Source organism: Macaca fascicularis, chromosome 13, assembly GCF_037993035.2.
Source record: "Macaca fascicularis isolate 582-1 chromosome 13, T2T-MFA8v1.1".
Classification (NCBI taxonomy): domain Eukaryota; kingdom Metazoa; phylum Chordata; class Mammalia; order Primates; family Cercopithecidae; genus Macaca; species Macaca fascicularis.
This window is the reverse complement of record NC_088387.1, coordinates 99,684,509-99,703,400: the sequence shown is the minus strand read 5'-3', so window position 1 is coordinate 99,703,400 and position 18,892 is coordinate 99,684,509. Positions and strand designations below refer to the sequence as shown.

General features: G+C 35.8%; 1 long non-coding RNA gene across 1 annotated transcript in view; it reads left to right on the top strand.

Annotated features, from left to right (window-relative positions):
- Nucleotides 1–6,183: 6,183 nt before the first annotated feature.
- The window catches only part of LOC141408279 (uncharacterized), a 43,798-nt gene continuing 31,089 nt past the window's right edge, over nt 6,184–18,892 (top strand). The window contains exon 1 of the long non-coding RNA XR_012421763.1: nt 6,184–6,553. This is a non-coding gene — a long non-coding RNA (uncharacterized lncRNA). The remainder of the gene's footprint in view (nt 6,554–18,892) is intronic.

Sequence of the window (18,892 nt, the reverse complement as noted above, 5' to 3'; positions counted from 1 at the left end):
ATTGACATCATTGAGCTTCCTGGTCAGGCTGAAGAACTATTCTAAAAAGGATTTAAAGTTGTTATTTATTGAGATCCTTTTCATGATTCATTCATTTTTATACAATAAAATAAATATTATTCAAGAAAATCAAATATCTCCTCCTGCCAATCTCTGAGGGGAAAAAAAAGTGTAGGGAAGATTCAATCTTTTTAAAAGTCCCCCAGTTTCTTACAAAACCAAGACCAGTATACAGAGAAGTGTGATATGTGATCAGAGAATACAAAGGGTCATATTGGGGCAGATTAGAAGCATGGGTCAATCACATATTGGTGAGAAAGGCATATGCTGATCAGAGTAATAGACATTTTGGCTAAAAACTAAAGGAAAGAAGAAGCTGATCTGGTAGAGATGGTTGAAATCACTTTAATCAGAAAGAAGTTATGCAAAATCCTTGAAGTGAGAGAAAGCATGGGGCATTTGGGAACTCAGGAAAAGCCACTCTCAGTATGCCTAGAGCCTATATCAGAAGGAAAAGCAAACAGGGGCCATTCACAAGGAACTTGCATTTTATCTGGAGGCTCGTTGGACTCATTTAAATATTTCCATTTTAAAAGTAACAATTTAAAATAAAATTGCACTTTATAAACCTGATACTGGCTTTTACAAAAGAGTATATATGAGGGAGAAAGCCCAGGATGCGTAGAAATTGGTTGGGTAAAGTTCTTGAGGAAATAACACCGTGGTCTCATAAAGTATAAGGCAGAGGGAAAAGCAGAGGGAGTAGATTTTAAAGATGTTTAGGATATAGAACTAATTGGATATTTGGTAGACTAGACAGAAAGGCAAATGGAGAGACCAAAGATCAATCTCGGTTTCTGGCTTATAGATTATTATAGGTGTTAGAGGTACCATTCACCAGGGATGGGCACATAGGAAGAGCAGGTAACTGTCCAGGGATCATTTGTTGTTGTTGTTGTGAATGGAAGAATACTGGTATATATCTTCATTTCTCTTTAATTTTTTAAATATGGAGCTAAAATACAAATTTTGCCAAATTCACTTTTCTAGCCTATTAGTTCCTAGGCCCCAAAGCCCTAACTCATCACAGAATCTTTTATAAGGTAGTTCTCTGATCAATAGAGCTCATCAATTAGACCTTGTGGTTTATTACTTATTTTGAAATACAATTAATGTGCAGTATATGATATCTTTAATCGAGGTTATACGATTCGAACCAAGCTTTTCCTTTTAACAGGGTTAGAATATTTTCAATAATCCAAAAATACTCTCTGTTTAAATAAGAAACTACATGTCCATCTTAGCTTAAATTTTCAACAGCTCTTCGATGAAGACAGAAAGGGTTCTGATATTTGTGGTTATAGTGGAGAGAACACATCTAACAGGCTTGTGACATGGCCAGGGTGACCCACAAGCAGAGACATTGGCTCTGAATCTCAGTCTTTCCTGTCCTACTCTGGGGCTCATTTCTCTTCCATACGATCTGCAAAGGGCATGCCCAGATGTTGAATTCAGCAAACATGCATCTCATTGACCATTAGAAATCCAGCACTATCACTACCGTCATTATTTTTTTGCCTTGAAAAGTTTTCTGCTCTGACCAGTCTTCTGACAGGTGTAATTCTCCTTATAGTCTAAAGCAAAATACAAAAAAAATGCATTTAAAATGCCATCAATGGTGTTTGTAAAAGTGTTTTCCCTCAAATGAACTTTAGAGCCTGGTGCACCAACAAACTGCCCACCACTGGGAATGCGTTCTAATAAAAGCGCATGCATTATGGTTGTGAGAATACTTGAAACAGCATTTGCATCTGCTACAAGACTTACAATGTAATGGATTTCTAACTAATTAGCATGATTTCCCAGACTGAATTATCCCACATGTAGGAGTAGCTGGATATAAAAATAAATTTGATTATAATATGCATAAATTGCTCATTTCTTACAGAATTATGGCTTTTTCTTAAGTGAATGCCCAACTTCCCCAAATTGTCAATGAAAATGTATTTCCAAATGGCTGCTCTTTTTGGGTCTGTGCTGCTTTCCGGGAGTTTGGCTACCCGTGGCAGCTGCTTTGTTGGAACATGACATGCACAGCACATCAGGCAATGAGTGTGACCTACATTCAGGATGTTTATGAGTTCTGCAGAAATTGGGTAATTTCACTCACCGTTTTGTTCTTCTGCTGATGTGAGAGGTCTTGAACATCATTTTGGGCAATAAACCCCTGATGCTAAGAGAAAAAAAAAGCACAGTATTTACAGAAGAATAAGATTAAAAGGTACAAATCCACTATAGTGTATTTCTCCCAGTTCTATGCCAGGTTTTGTTAGAATGGTATAAAATCAACGACAAACACACTCCTCTACTCCTCAGAGCTGCCATAATGACTCATACACAAGACAATTATAGAACAAAACAAGGCAGAATAGAACCAAATGCCAAATGACAGACAACCAGTAGTATATTCTGCAATTCAGAAAATGTATTTGCTATAATTGCAAATGTATAGCACTTAATCTGGGAAAGAAACGAGGTAAGATTTGGATGGCTGGAATGTAGAGGAGACATTCCACATCTGTAACCTAGTATGAAGGTAAGAAAAGCATCATTCTTTCATGTACAAATTCATCCATGCATTACAAGTTGCTATTACATGAGAACTGTAATAATTCTGTTTGTGTGATGTGTCATTATGTTTAATATCCCATATGCAGTTTGTTAATAGGTGTTATACACACAAAGTGTTTCTTTGTCAAATATGTTTGGGAAGCAATGGGTAAACAAAATTAAACACGAATATTTCAAAACTTCTCAGTATTCAGTGTTCTTCATTTTCCTTAAATGAGAAAGAACTTTTTTTTAAATTTCAAACTTAATAGATATTCAAACAAATTTTAAAAATCATACACTGCTGGACATGGTGGCTTAATCCTATAATCGTAATATTTTGGGAGGCCAAAGCAGGAAGATCACTTGAGTCTAGGAATTTGAGACCAGCCTAGGCAACAGTGAGAGCTCACCTCTACAAAAAAATAGAAAAATTAGCCAGACATGGTGGTGCATTCCTGTAGTCCCAGCTACGTGGGAAGCTGAGGTGGGAGGATCACTTGAGTCTGGGAGGTTGAGGCTGCAGTAAGCCATGATCATGCCATCCCACTCCAGCCTGTGCAACAGAGCAAAACCCTATTTCAAAAATAAAAAATAAAAAACAAAAGAGCAAAGCTTTCACTTAAGCAAAATAACCTATATATGAGAAGAGGGTAGAGAAAGTTTACGCTGTTAATGAAAATTTGATGTCCCATCCCATTAATTCCAAATTACAGTAATGTAACACCAACACTTAGTGACACCTACTTACCTACTTTGCACCAGGCACTGTGATATGGTACATGCTGAACTTGCATTTTGTACAGCTATCACCACAACTTTCTTTTCTTTCTTTCTTTTTTTTTTTTTTTTTTTTTGAGACAGAGTCTCACTCTGTCGCCCAGGCTGGAGTGCAGTGGCCAGATCTCAGCTCACTGCAAGCTCCGCCTCCCGGGTTCACGCTACTCTCCTGCCTCAGCCTCCCGTGTAGCTGGGACTACCGGCGCCCGCCGCCTCGCCCGGCTAGTTTTTTGTATTTTTTAGTAGAGACGGGGTTTCACCGGGTTAGCCAGGATGGTCTCGATCTCCTGTCCTCGTGATCCGCCCGTCTCGGCCTCCCAAAGTGCTGGGATTACAGGCTTGAGCCACCGCGCCCGGCCTCTTTCTTTTTTTTTTTTAGAGTCAGAGTCTCACTCTGTTGCCCAGGTTGGAGTGCAGTGGTGCGATCTCGGCTCACTGCGACCTCTGCCTTACTGGTTCAAGCAATTCTCCTGCCTCAGCCTCCCAAGTAGCTGGGACTACAGGCACATGCCACCACACCCAGCTAATTTATTTTGTATTTTAGTAGAGACAGGGTTTCACCATGTTGCCCAGGCTGGTCTTGAACTCCTGAGTTCAGGCAATCCGCTGGCCTCAGCCTCCCAAAGTGCTAGGATCACAGGCGTGAGCCACCGTGCCCAGCATCACCACAACTTTCTAGATTAGCTATTGCTATTCCTACTCACAGATGAGAAAACTAAGGCTCAGATATATTAAGAATTTTGCTAAGGGTTGCACAGTTTGTATTTGGCAATTTGGTAAATCATGTTTTGTATCATTCATTCATTGTTCTGTGTATAAATCACAGGAATGAATATTCTACGAGTAACGATGAACATGGTCAAGAAGTTTAATACAAGTGATAGTTGAACACCCGTCCACAGACAAGTTCAATCAATGTTTATAGATAAAGAAGGTAAGGCATTGCTTTTGTCCAATAGGAGACACGTGCAAGGACTAAGGAAGGTTGCTTCTCGTTCACCTTTTCTTAGGGGGTTATGTAAGGATATGATTCAGACAATGAAGAATTGCTCAAAAAAGAGAAAAACTCTGGATCCAAGAATAAGTAGACCCAGCAAGATCAAACAATGAAAAGAGTTCTTGTATTTATTATTACCACTCCAATTCTAAATCTAACTTTGGAATCCTAGCCCCAGATTTGAAGTTGGTGGAGAACAGATTCTGCTTATCTCTTCACCTGCTCCAATCTCTTCTTCCCCCAACTATAAATATTTGGTATTTTGTTGGTAGTTATAGAATAAAGTCACCTTCTCTTACTCATCTCATAATATATTGACTCTCATAAATCCCAACTAACTACTAGAAGCCCTGGTTGAAACTTGAGGTTGGAGCACAAAGTAGGTTCTATAAAAACCTAGGGACCCTATTTATAACATAGTAGGGCTAAAGTTAGTGCTCCATGGGACAGAAGGGAACACAGTTAATCAAATGCTCTTTGTTTTCAGAATACCAGTACCTCTTCTTCCAAATCAGCCCTGGCAAGCATGAATGAATAGTTGGTCCTTTGGCGGGCCTCAACAACAAAGCCTAAAGGGAAATTTGCCTTCAGCCTGGAGTGGGCAGTCACAATCGCTGTGTAATTAGTGGTGACCAGCAGGAAGTTCAATTGTGTTTTTCACATGGTCTGAAGAAGCTGATTTGCCCTCATTCAACTAACCCAATAGGGAGCGTTGGACGTAAAAAATCAACTGATTCCCAAATCCCATTTTAATTATTTGTTGTAGGCCCCAGTGGCCAATTTCATCAGAGAGTTTGTTCCATTTGGGTGAGAATGCTTATTCAGAATACCATGGAGACTTATTTCCAGAGATGGCAAAAAATATGTGTTCCTGAAATGAAACCTTTCCATTATTTGCAGAAAATATAAAGGCACTGCTTCTATTAACTTTCCAGCTATCACTGATTTCATTTAAGCCAAAATATTAGATTTCGTCTATTCACAATACTGTAATCACAGCATAGTTATTGCTTTGAATTGCTGGTATTTCTACCTACTTCATTTTAGTACTTAATTTGTTTCTTTTTTTTAACATGTTATACCTCAGTATTTTAATTATACTCAGCTGAATGTATCTGAATGCTCTCAGCATGCTTCATTATTTATATTAGTGGAAAAGCACATAAAATCAAATTGCATGCTGACATTCTATAATTTGTACTTGCATATCTCTAAAATAGATTTCTATAGATACAGCAACTATTCACAGTGGCTCAAGATATGCTGTGATTTTAAAATTTAACTGAATTTTAATGTACTCCAAAAATAAAATTTATGAGTTTTCACTAGAAAATGTCTTATCTGATTATTCATATTCTACAATTATTAACTGCTCCTATTCTGCATTTGATTGAATTGTAAAAAGGTGAATTTCTTCTCTTCTTACCCCAGGCATTAAGCTGTAATTTCTGCACATTTTCAGTTTTCCATATCTAAATTGGAAATTATGTTAGATCTACTGAAATATCAAGTATAAATAAAATATAAACCTTTTTTTAAATAGAAATGGACATTACCATTTAATTTAGTCAGGAACTGTATGGCCATGTCGCCTTTCTCACTGTAATTTTTTGTGTGTGTGGGTTATGTAGACACCCTTTATCAAAAAGTTGATTTAAACTCTTTCCTTTTTCATTTGAAATTAAGAGGCAGATGCCCCAGAAAGTATTATGAAAGCCTATGCTTTTATTTTTAGTACCTCTTCAGAGGACTCAGCTATGTTCTTGGGTTTGGCAAAATCATCTCTCCATCAGCGTGTCTTAGACTAGGATTCCCCAAATAGATGCTTTGGTTTGGTCTTTAGGCTTATTCTCAACATTTAAAAGGCAGATAAATAGTAGAGAACACTGCCAAAATGTGTTTCTTCTTTGAATAATCAGAGGCACAGATGACATTAGTATAAATTTCCTCCGTTATTAGAGTTTTCTCCACTGTGCCACACGTGATTTTGAGAGAAAGAAGAGAAATGGTCCATGGAGTTGAGGGTGGAAGAGAGAATATAGCAAGCCCTTAAAGAACAAGCAAGTCAATGGAAGGCAGAATGAAAGCTACAAGGACTTTTCAGGTGGAGCCATTTCCTGAAGAAAGAGGAAAGCATATCGTGAATTTAAAAAAAACAACGCATATGTAAGTAAAATATTATAATGGGGCTTGTGACTGGTTAAAATACAAAGCAAGTACGCCTGAGTGATGAGAAATAAGATCTAGCTCCTGAGAATAGAGGGACCTTGCACAGGTGAAGATCCTGTCTGCATTTATTTAATTTGACAGGCAATGGGGAGCTCTTAAATATTTGTGTGCAGAGGGCTAGAGGTTGTCCGGGTTGTATAGCAGGAAAATGAATCTGGCAGTGTGTGTGGGATATTGGGTATATTACTGGAGATTGAGTAAACAATTTGGAGGCCATTAGAGGAACCCAGGAAATAGCTGATTCAATTTAAGTCCAATCTGGCAATTTAGTGAGTACCTAAATTGAGAAGGGCACAGTGCTAGACAGTGGGTAGGCACAAGTAATAAGACAGTCTTTGTGGCTCTTTGAAGTCACGGACCTATGATATCCTTAGTAAGTGTTGGGAGAAGAAAGAAAGGAGATCTATCAGAAAGGAGGGAACAAAGGGGGAAGGAAACAGAAAAGGGAGGGCAAAAAGCAGGCAGAAAGGTAAGATGGGACTGAAGAAGGCAAGGAAATGATTTAACCATAGATGGAAAATAGCAAATAAAAAAATCTGTATAACTATCTGCCAATAACTATAAAACTTTAAAGAATTACACAATTTCATAAAAAAATGATTAAAATTAATTCATTTGCCAGAGACTATCGGAGTATAGAAATATCTAGTTTCCTCTTCTTTCTGATGACACAGATAGATATATGAGCAGAAAGGCTGTGCAATACTTACAGCGTGGTCTGTCTGACCTCCCATCGCAGTTCTCCGTCCTCTTCCGCCTGCTAGCGTAATGGAGTAGATCTCCTGTTTCCTCCTTCCCTTGTTCCCTCTTTTCTGATAGATCTCCCTTCTTTCTTCTCCCAACACTTACTAAGTATATCATACATCTGTGACCTCCAGCCTTCTGCACACAAATATTCAAGAGCTCTCCATTGCCTGTCAAATTAAGTAGATGCAGCCAGGATCTTCACCTGTGCAAGGCCTACAGGAGGACTAATTCACAAAATGAAAGGAAGGTGGAACTGGGAATGCCTGAGTGAAACAAAATCCTTTCATCTCAACATGCTGTATGAGACAGTGGCTTGAATGATGATTACATGATTATTGTATTAAGCCATTTAAATATATTAGCCTACCCTTCCTGAAATGGAAAAACATGTTCAAAAACTACCAAATAGATACTGACTTGATTGATATCATAAGCATGTTCTACCAATCATCTGAGAAAAAGATAATTGCAGATAATAATTAAGGAACCTAGGTTTGGGGAAAATATCCTGACCGATTTTAGATGTTGCAAAAACTTGACAATGTGTGTGTGTGTTTATGAAACAACCTAATTTATTAACATAGATGTATGTAAATGTAACATATGTATAATTTTATACATAAAAGTTCAGAAATTATAATCTATAATTATGCAAAATTTATTCTGAGCAAGAAAGGATGATACAAAGTAAAAAAAAGGTCTAATATATTTTATTACTCTAATTGGTAGACTAAGAACTACAATATTATCTTGCAGAACACTAAAGGGTGTTAGATAAAAATCAAAATTCACTTCTAAACTTTAAAAACTCCTGTAAGTAAAATTAAAACAGAAAGTAATTAACATGAAAATATATATATAACTGATATCAGCAGCAAATATCACAATAGAGGCCTTCATATACATTAAATTCTGTTATAAGGAGTGCTTCCTATCACTATTATTATTCTATAATGTTGTAAATTTTCCAGGGGAGTGGAAAGAAAAATAACACAAGAAAAAATTAAAACCAAATTTCAATAATTTTAAGTAATATGATTGCTGACCTATACAATGTGAGATAATCAACTGAAAAATAGTTGGATTCACTATATGTTATGTGAAGATATTAGTGGCTTAAACAATAATATTAATACACCCTTCAGAAGTTTACTAAGGAACACACACACACACACACATACATGGGAAAATGAAGAGTCATACAAAGTTCTTGTTTAAAGATAGACATGGTTTTACCTCTCCCCAACTTAATTTTCTTATTAAGTTAAAATTCATTCAAAATTCTACTTGATTTAATATTGGGAGATAATAAAGTGATTAAAAATTTCATCAAGAAGAAAGAGCATGAAGTAATATCCAACATCATTTCTTAAAAGTAAAGTCTGCAGTATACTGAAATTTGTTGCAACATATATTAAAATGCATTGTAGTGTTTTAGTATCGGAAGTAATATGGTAAAGAGCTATTTCAAATAGAAAAAGGTGGGTTTTTCAATGATATCATTGACATAAACAGCTAATTGTTTATAAAAAGAAATAAAATAACATCCCTACCTCACACTTTTCACATGCAAATTTCTAGCTAGACGGCTATATAAATGTAAAAATGAATGAATCATTTAATAAAAATGGACTTATTCATATAAGAATGAGTATTTCTATAATATTTTGGGTGCAGAAAATAAGTAAAATAAGACATAACGGAACAACACTTTTTAATACTTCAAGTTTAAAAAATCATTAAAATGAAATGTAAAAATATTAAATGTATTTACAACACATATCAAGCAGTGATGATGTTAATACATTATTGTGTTATTATAAAGATCTATTGCTGTATGATAAGATAAACAACAAATTAAAAGAACTGAAAAGGTTAAAAAATAGAAACAGACACTTCACAAAAGGCCTATGAACATGTAAAAACTGCACAAGTATAATCATAATGAAGTGAATGCAAATTACAAAGAGAATACACTATTTTTCTCTATCAAGCTGGCAGAAACTATAAAAAGAGAACTGCCAGTGTTGTCAAGGGTTGGAGGAAAACAGAAATGCTTCCACAGTGCTGCAGGTGTATGAATTGGCACAACCTTCCTGAGCAGCCATATGCAAAGCATTTTAAAAAGGACTAAGAATGTGCAGACTTCTGATTAGTAATTTTTCACTTCAGGTAACTAGCAGCACAGATATAAGTAATAATTTACAAACACTATCACACAGAGTTTTCTGGCAATGTTTTTTATAATAGCAACAACAGAAAAAGAAAAATCAATTAAATCTTCAAAGGTAACATCATCGTTGGCTAAATGTGCTCATAATATATATTTAGATTTAAAGGTATAGTTAACGTATATCATAAGGTGGAGCAATCTCAATGTGTATCACAGACAGAGGGAGATGCATAAATTTATGCTTCTACACACACATGATTACATGCATTAAACTGGAGTCATAATGGAAGGAAATAATTCCATGATCACTTCTGAGGAGTGGACTTACAGTTTTTTAAATTTCTTTGGCTTACATCTATTTTATACTTTTTCTAAGATGCACCAAATAGAATTGCATTTAGAAAAACAAATATGTTATTTTAAGACACAAAGAAGCCCAGAAAAGATACTATAAGAAAACAGTTATCATATTCTCCTCATATGGTAAAAATCCCTGACTTGGGTAATGGAAATATCAAATTCATTGGTGGTCATGAATCTTCTTCTAACTAGGTCAAATGAGGTTATACTCTATGACAAATCTCTTCCTCTGTGTAAGCCTCAGTTTATTCCTTGGCAAAAGGAGAAGATTCAACTTTATGATTCCTGAAATCCCTTGAGATTTCATGATTACTAAAAGTATGTTGCACACACATGTGATTTATTTGCATTGTTTTAAACTCTCTAATTTTCTCCCTGATATATAAGCTCCTGTGCCCTGATTCTTTGCTGAGGGAAAAATTATACTTTCTCTTTTGTTGTCAAAATAGAAGATCTGGTCAAGTAGGGGGATCTAAAACAAAATAAGTGAGTCCCGTCTCCATTGCTCTGATCAGACAGTGAAGAGAAGAGTCACACAGGGACTGGAGGAATCTTTATGCCTGTGAATGGCTAGTGGAGAAGCTGCTGTGTTACAGGAGGAGAAAAGCAGAGAAGTGTATTGAGCCAGAAGAACTTGGAGCAACAGAAGTTGGGTGACCATATAATTTATCTCAAAAACAGGGACTTCTGGAGAATTTAAGGAGTGTTTACTAAAAATTATTCTGAAACAATAGGTAAAATGAGACTGTCTCAGGAAAAATAGGACTTAAGATCACCCTAAATATAAGTCCTGGAATTTGGGAAAAAAAATATTCTTCTCCCTGAATAAAACCTAAGAAGAAAGAAAAGAAGTTACATTTAAGTGATAAAATCTGTTATTGAGGGACATTTGAGAGAGACTTGCTGGCCACTAAGAAGGCGCCACCCTTATACAAATTGTAGATCTGTTAACTTTCCAATGATGTGAGACCTTCCCAGATTCACCTCCATACTCATATGGAGGCCTGCTGGCTGGAGTACAATTTACACTCCTAATAAAATTTTAAAGGACACAATGATTTGTTTATCATACCACCATAATTCCTTGGGTCACTAAACACATTCCTACATTTAACTATACTTGTAGAGTATCCAGCACACGACACTGAGTGACCAACCATTGTCATCTGAGGACAGGATATGAGACTTTCAGTGCTAAAACCAGGATAGTTCCTGGAAAACCGGGATGGTTGGTCACTCTACCAACAGATCAAAACCTCCCTCTGGTAAGGTACTCAGCTGATTTTCTCTCTATTCATTTCCATATTTTGATGTTTTTGTTCTCTAAATTGTGTCTAAATTGTGCAATAAATATTGTTGTGGACTGAATTGTGTCCTCCCAAAATTCATGTGATGAAACCTAATTCCTAGTACCTTGAAATAGGACTGTTTGGAGATAGAGTCTTTACAGAAGGAATTAAGGTGAAATAAAGCTGTTGGGGTAGGCCCTAATCCAATATGAATAGTGGCCGTCTAAGAAGAGGAAGAGACACCAGAGATGCACAGGCACAGAGAAAAGGCCATGTGAAAACCAGAAGAAGACAGCAATATACAATCTAAGGAGAGAGGCTTTCAGAAGAAACCAATCTGGTGATGCCTTGGTCTTGAACTCTTACCCTCCAGAGCTGTGAGGAAATAAATTTCTGTTGCTACAGTCCCCCCAGCATGAGGCACTTTGTTATGGCCTCCCTAGCAAACTAATACCAAGACACCACAAAAGTCATTTTGTCCTGAACCTCATTGCCTAAAAGACTTGAAAATCTAAATTCTCTAGAGGAATGGTTTCATGGTGGTTGGAAATGTGGCAATCCATCTAGTTTCAACCTAATTTTTTTTCAGTGATTTGTACTCTAGGAATAGCAATCCAGATTTTTCATAAGCCTTCAAATTGCATTTCATTTCTCCTTCATTAAGAAATCTGCATGATTTGCATTCTGTCCATCTGTCCAAGTTCATTTCATCTCTCTGAGGAGTTGACCTGTCTTTCTGCTTAGTACATATAATTGGTTTTGATGTCCATGTTAGATCAAGTTTAATTATCAGGTGGCCAATAGTCCCCATTGGCTTAGTTACTCCAAGTTTACTCATTTAGAATATATTGTTATTTAACAACACATCAGAACAGAAATTATTGTAGTTAGAGTCTGTCATTTAAGCCTTTAAATCATACCCACAGCACATTATAGTTTTGTTCACTAATTACTAAGTATATTATGAAAAAGCAAATTAACATTTTGAAAATAAGCATCCAGCATTACATTCATGAAAATGGAAAAATACTTTTTTCCCTTCTCATTGGGAAGACTTTAAATTTAATCCTTTTTCTTACTTTAACATTTAAATTTCTTGTTGAAATAGAAGCACAAGTTCTTGGTCTCAGTTGACTAGAGAATCACATAATTCACTGAAGAGCAGTATTAGACCAACTAACTAGTGATCTGGTCTTATGTTAGTTTTAGTCTCTGCTTCAACAACTCTTCTCTGAAGTCTCCTAAGCAGATGGGGTGATCTTATTCCTAATATTACCCACTGTTCTCCTTCCCCTAGTTCACCATTTGTTATAATCTGAGACACTCCTGATTCTTTTTTTTTTTTTTTTTTTTCATGAGAATATTCCCTGAAAGCGTTATGGACATGGACAAATATTCTCTCATCTATCCAATGGTGCATCAGAGGCTCTCATACTTAAATGTAATTCCCCCCCCCCCCGAAAAAAAATTAAGAAGAAGAGTGTTGAACATTGTATAAAGTGTTCTTTAAGATAGGATCAAAGACTGAATTCCTTCTCAGGATTGCTGAGACTGTACAGACCTGAAGGATTCTAACTGGTGCCTAGTGTAGCACCTGGCATATAGTAGGCCCTTGATAAATGTGTTTTGAATCAACTAAGCTAATATTTTCAGGAAAAAAAAAAACACTATAAGAAAACAATTTGGCAAGGAGAACCATCAAGGTTAGATGTTGCATATATTTTGAACTATTAAAACGGACATGAAGTATGAACAAGAGTCAGATGACATTGAGGAAGAAGCACATTTACCTTCCTAAGAATCCTGCAGGCAGCTACAAGTAAGTAGGTGCATAGCTTCTGAAATCTTGACAGTGCAGGCAAGCAAATTCAAGAGATGCAGTTTCTTTATGATGTCTCCATTTATGGTTTAGCTCTGATGGAAGTTTCCCTCAAAAGATGGCACTGACAGAATTCACCCCAATTGCCTCAGCCTGCCCCAGGGATGCACCTTTTGAGGCCTGCTTTGCAGACAATTGTGATGGTATGATCATTTTTTCTGGGGCAGGCTTAGTGGTATCATAGTCTTTTGAATTGGAAGCAGTAAGAGTGAAAAAATATAAATACAATTTAACTGTCAATCTCCTTGATCCATTCAAGACAATATGCTTATTTTATGCAGGAGAACATTCATAATCACATGATATTGTTCTTTAAAATCAAAGGTTACGTTCTCCTTTACATTTTCAAAAATATTTTACTCCATATTGCCTTAGAATCCTCTAATAGGATTTCCTATACTCTACTTTCAATTTGAGCTTTTAAATTTGTTTTTTTCTGAACTTTTTATATTTACTTATGAGGTAATTTTCATAATGCATCATTTATGCTACACTGAAAGATGGAATCAATGATCTTAAATAGAAATGAAAATGTTTCATGTTTCAAATTTGTTTTGGCTAATATTTTTATGACTATATTATTTTTATTTTTTGGACTTTTTATTTTATGGACCATATTTGTAGCTAATTTTTCCTTAAAATTACTTGCCCATTTGAAAGACTTATTTTATTGGCATATGAGATTTCTCTTTTGCTATCTCCTGAAGCCAGTAGACTTGCTAATGTTTACATATCTTTATTCTTCTTAGGATGGGTATCAGTTAGGGTTACATTTGGCTGCAAGTAAAACAGCCCCAGAAAACAACAGCTGACACAAGATGTCACTGATTTTTCTCTTAAATAAAAGAAGATAAGAAGTAATCCAGGATGAGCATAGTTGGCAGTATGTACTTAAACTGACTCCAGTGATGCACTAGGCTTTGGCATTTGTCCTGAGATCCAAGATGGACACCAGAGCTCAAGACCACATCCACAGCAGGAGAGACAAAGAGAGAAAGAACAGCCCACCATCTCCCTCTAAGGGGACCTTTAAGTCTCATGTAACATTTTTATGTATATCTTACACAACTTGGTCTCAGGACCACATCTGCATTTAAGGAAATTCTGGAAATACAGTTTTTGGTAAACACATAGAAAAATCAACATTACCTTTCATGGAAAATCAGGAGAATAAATGTCAAGAGGCAATCCATGGTTTCTAAACATGGGGATTTAAAGAGATGCCTGTTGTAATTGCAAGGTCATGCTGAATTCCTAGGCTAATGGTAGCCGATGGAATCAGAATCAGTATAACAAAAGTAGGAATATACATGCATAATAAGTATTTGCTGAATGAAAAACACAAATGATGGAATAATGTGTTTCTGATGTAACTTAAATGGATGGCAAATATTTGACTTCACTCTGCTCTGTTTCAAGAACTTCCTGCCTATCCCTCAGCCTGTGTTGTTAAATGCCAGGAAGTCTGGTTGAAATTTGACTGGAATAGGGATCAATAGTTGTCAGCCTGGTCATAGTTTGCGCCTACTCACTAAGTGACCTTGAATTATTTACTTTTATTGAGACTGGGTTCCCCCATTTACAAAATAGGCAAAAAATACATTTTTATTGATTAACTCATTCATTCAACAGATATTTATTGATTAGTTTTTATGTACTAGCCCTAGTGCTGGACAATAGGAAGGTAACCAAAACACAGTGCATGCTCTCCCAGAGTTTAGCAGAGAAGATAGACTGAAAATAATCTCCAAATTAATGTATTTTTACAAATGATTATAAAGTAAATTCAGGGTAGTATAAAATCTAATGGAAGTCCCTAACTTAATTCACAAGACTTGTATAAGAGCAATATGCAATGTTCATCATTATGTTGCCTGACAGTTAATGAGTGCTCGATGTGTGTTAGTGCCTTCCCCATCCTCCTTAAGTCAGAGAAGTAAAAACATGCACAGCTAAATAAAGTACAGCATCATTTCTATGGTAGTAAGTTCTGACCATGTTTTACTGCAGTCAATTAGATTCAATGCATGCAGGTGAAAGATTGAGCCTGTTTGGAGAAAGGGGAGTCAAGGAAGATTTGATGTAAGATGTCACATTTAAACCAGATCTGTTAGAATAAAGACAGGCAACAGGCTGGGCACAGTGGTTCACTCCTATCATCTTACTACTTTGAAAGGCCGAGGCAGGAGAATCACTTGAGCGCAGGAGTTTTAGACCAGCCTGGACAACATAGTGAGACCCTGTCTTTACAGAAAAAATTATTTTAATTAGCCAGACATGGTGGCACACACTTATGGTCTCAGCTGCTCTAAAGGCTGAAGTGAGAGGATTGTTTGAGCTCAGGAGGTCAAGGCTTTAGTGAGTTGTGATCACACTACTGCACTCCAGCCTGGGCAACAGAATGAGACCCTGTCTCAAAAAAAAATTTAAAAAAAAATAAAAGATAATAATGGATGCTGGTGAGGAGGAAGAGAAAGGGGAGCCCTTATACTCTACTGGTGGGAATGTAAATTAGTACAGCCACTATGGAAAAATCTAAAAATAAATCTACCATATGATCCAGCAATCTCATTGCTGGGTAGATATAAAAAAAAAAAATTCAGTACCTCAAAAAAAATTCTTGCACTCCCATGTTTACTGCAGCACTATTCATAATAACAAAGACATGGAATCAACTTGTGACCATTGACAAATGAATGGATGAAGAAAATGTGGTATCTTTTGGAATATATCACCACGGAATACTACTAAGCCATAATACAATGAAATTTTGTCATTTACAACAATATGGATACAACTTGGGGATATTACATTAAGTGAAATAGGACAGTCGCGGAAAGTCAAATAGCACATCTTCTCATTCATATGTGGGAGCTTAAGGATAATTGAACTCGTGGAGTTAGAGAGTAGAGTGATGGCTACCAGTGATCGGGAAGGGAAGTAGGGAGAGTGGATAAAGAGAATATGGTTAATGGGTACAAACATACAATTAGATAGAAGGAATAAGATCTAGTGTGGCAGCACAATAGAGTGACTATGGTTAAAAGTAATTTATTGTATATCTCAAAATAACTGAAAGAGTAGAACTGAAATGTTCCTAACACAAAGAAAGGGTAAATGCTTGAAGTGATGAGTATTCCAATTACCCTGAGTTGACGCGTTGTTAGCTTATATCAAAATATCTCATGCATCCCATAAATAAGTGCAACTACTATGTATCCATGATAATTAAAAACAAAAAAATTAAAATAGAATAATGAGGATTAAACCAAGAAGGGAAGTAGAGGAATTTTCAAGAGAGGGAATAGACTGAGATATGATGATTCTCAGGTGTCCTGGGCTTCCACACAAATGGGAAGCCCATTCCATTTGCTCTCCTCCAGTTTTCTAAACCTCAGTTTTCTATGCCCCCTTCACTCCTTAATGTGCTTCCTTTTCACCCAGTAAGAACTTAAATCCTTCAAATTGTCCTTCCCTGTCCCTTTCAGGAAAAAAAAGATAAATCCATTCACTCTGGGAAGTACATAATATGCCAACTTGAAAACTCTTTGATGGAACAATATAATAAAATGTATAAAATCCAAACAAACAGCCTACCAAAGCCAATGTTATTTTGAAACTAAATGCTAAAAACTTCAAACCAATTATAAGCTAAAAATCAGTGTTTTATTTATATATTCTCTCTTGAAAGCATTGCAAATCTTGTCTTCTTTAAAGCAAAATACAAGCAATATATATCAACTAAATAAAAATTACATAGTTCAATTACAGTTACAGAACCTCATAAATGTTGAAACTATTTCCTAAAATGATTGAACCTAATCTCATGCCACTAAATTAAGTAGTTTTGGAAAATGAGTGTGTGGGTGTGTATTATTTTTTGATAATAATTTACTAAAATTAAGGTTTTTGTCTAGTGGACCAATTTTGTAAGGAAAAAGAAGGATGAAAAGCATACATAAAAATGAGGACATCATCCACCCATGATACGGTAGCCTAAATAAATAGGTATAAAAGAAAAAGCAATATAAAATCACAGTACCTAAATGAAAGGAGTAAAGTCAAAAAAAATCAGGAATGGGTTTGAAATTGAATGCCATTGGAATTGTGTGGGAAGCCAAACACTATTATTCAAAACAAAATTAAAATTCCAAATCATGTTCCGTCAAGATTAAAGAGTAGGTGAAGCTCTTAATGTTGGAATTTAAGTCATCAACAAAAAGGAGGAGAGAGATTTGGAAAGCAATGGGGCTTTGTGCCCCCCAAAATATGTTAACATTGATAAAAATCTTCTTCCCCCATGAGGCTTTGAGGAGTAGCACACTGTAATCCCTAACTGCACCGTTGCTCATACTCTGCTTTGGGTTTTACAAAGGTGTCCCACAGCATCAGTTGAATGCATGTATGGCGCAGACTATATCAGACACCAGGGAACCTAGGTCATGTAGCCAGGTCATCTAACCTCCTCTTATGTATAGCCCACTGTATCATTCCTAGGACTTGTTCAGCGCTACTTCAAGTGATGCCTAGGATTTTGAATTGGTGCCACTTGGAACAACCAACTTATTAAATGATTTGAGAATGATTTTAATAACTGAATATGCATAGAACATAGAGAAAAGGGAATATCATTATAGCCACGTTGTACAAATTTCACAAAAACATTAGTCCTCTACATTGCATTCTCCAGATGGCACGCAACCACCCAACCCAAGGGCATTTTTCTTCTATACTCATTTTATTATTGAGTTTATTAGTGAATAAAACAGATTATAATGAAATACTGTCACAGGTAAAGGACAAATGGGCATAATTACCATTTTAGGGGATCTTTCTCTTCTCTCAGTTATTCCTTGAAGGTCCTCATGGAGATAAGAACAAGTGATTATTTTAAAAAATTAATAATCCTATAGAGAACAAAAAACAGTATCAGTCATGGTGCTATGAAAGCTTAGGTAATGATGGTATGAGAAGAAATAAATTAAAAAGTTTTACTACAACAAGGTGAAGGTAATATCATCTAACTATGGTACATCCTATAATTGTACCTGAATGACAGGTAGCTTAGAGCTGTTTAATATCTATTAACTTATGTATTTGCTCACTTTACTAATTGACATTGTTCATTAATGGGTTTCTACAAAAGTAGGCTTATTTGTTTCTCTTTATCTGTTTCCTTCTATTTTTGCAGGAACCATCTGGGCTGAGTACACTAATTTATTAGGGCAAAAATGATAATGATTTTGATGAAATTAAACAGTCATGTCCTCATTAGGATTCCTTGTTGGTAGGCTTTTGTATACTACCCACTAGTTATTGGATATTTTCTTTAAAAAATATTATCTTGAAATTATATTGTGAGTATGCTGTGATAATGCACAAGGCAGCATCACAATCTCTTATCTCTTCTTTAAAATGATTTGGGTTTAGGTATCTTATTTTTATCACATTCCAGAAAGACATTGTTTTCTTAATTGGTATGCTAGTAGTCTCCTGGCACCATTCCTGCATTCAAAGCCATATTTGTTTTTCGTATCTGAGATTTCTGTTTTTATATTCATCAGATTTGGTAACTGATTTCATGTTTTGCTATTATTTGCACATTCTGCTCAGTTTGTTAGGCACCTCTAAACCTTATGTTTTAATCTTATTCTTTCTATCTCTCTTATTTTTCCTTTTTATATGACTTCATCTTTTTAAACAAAACAATTGTCACTGAATTTTCTCTGCTAGTATTATCGTTCAAATATTCCTGAATTTTAACTTGCATAAATTTTGAAGTATATCTAGTTAATGAATTATTTATGACCAACTTCTTAGCTAGGATC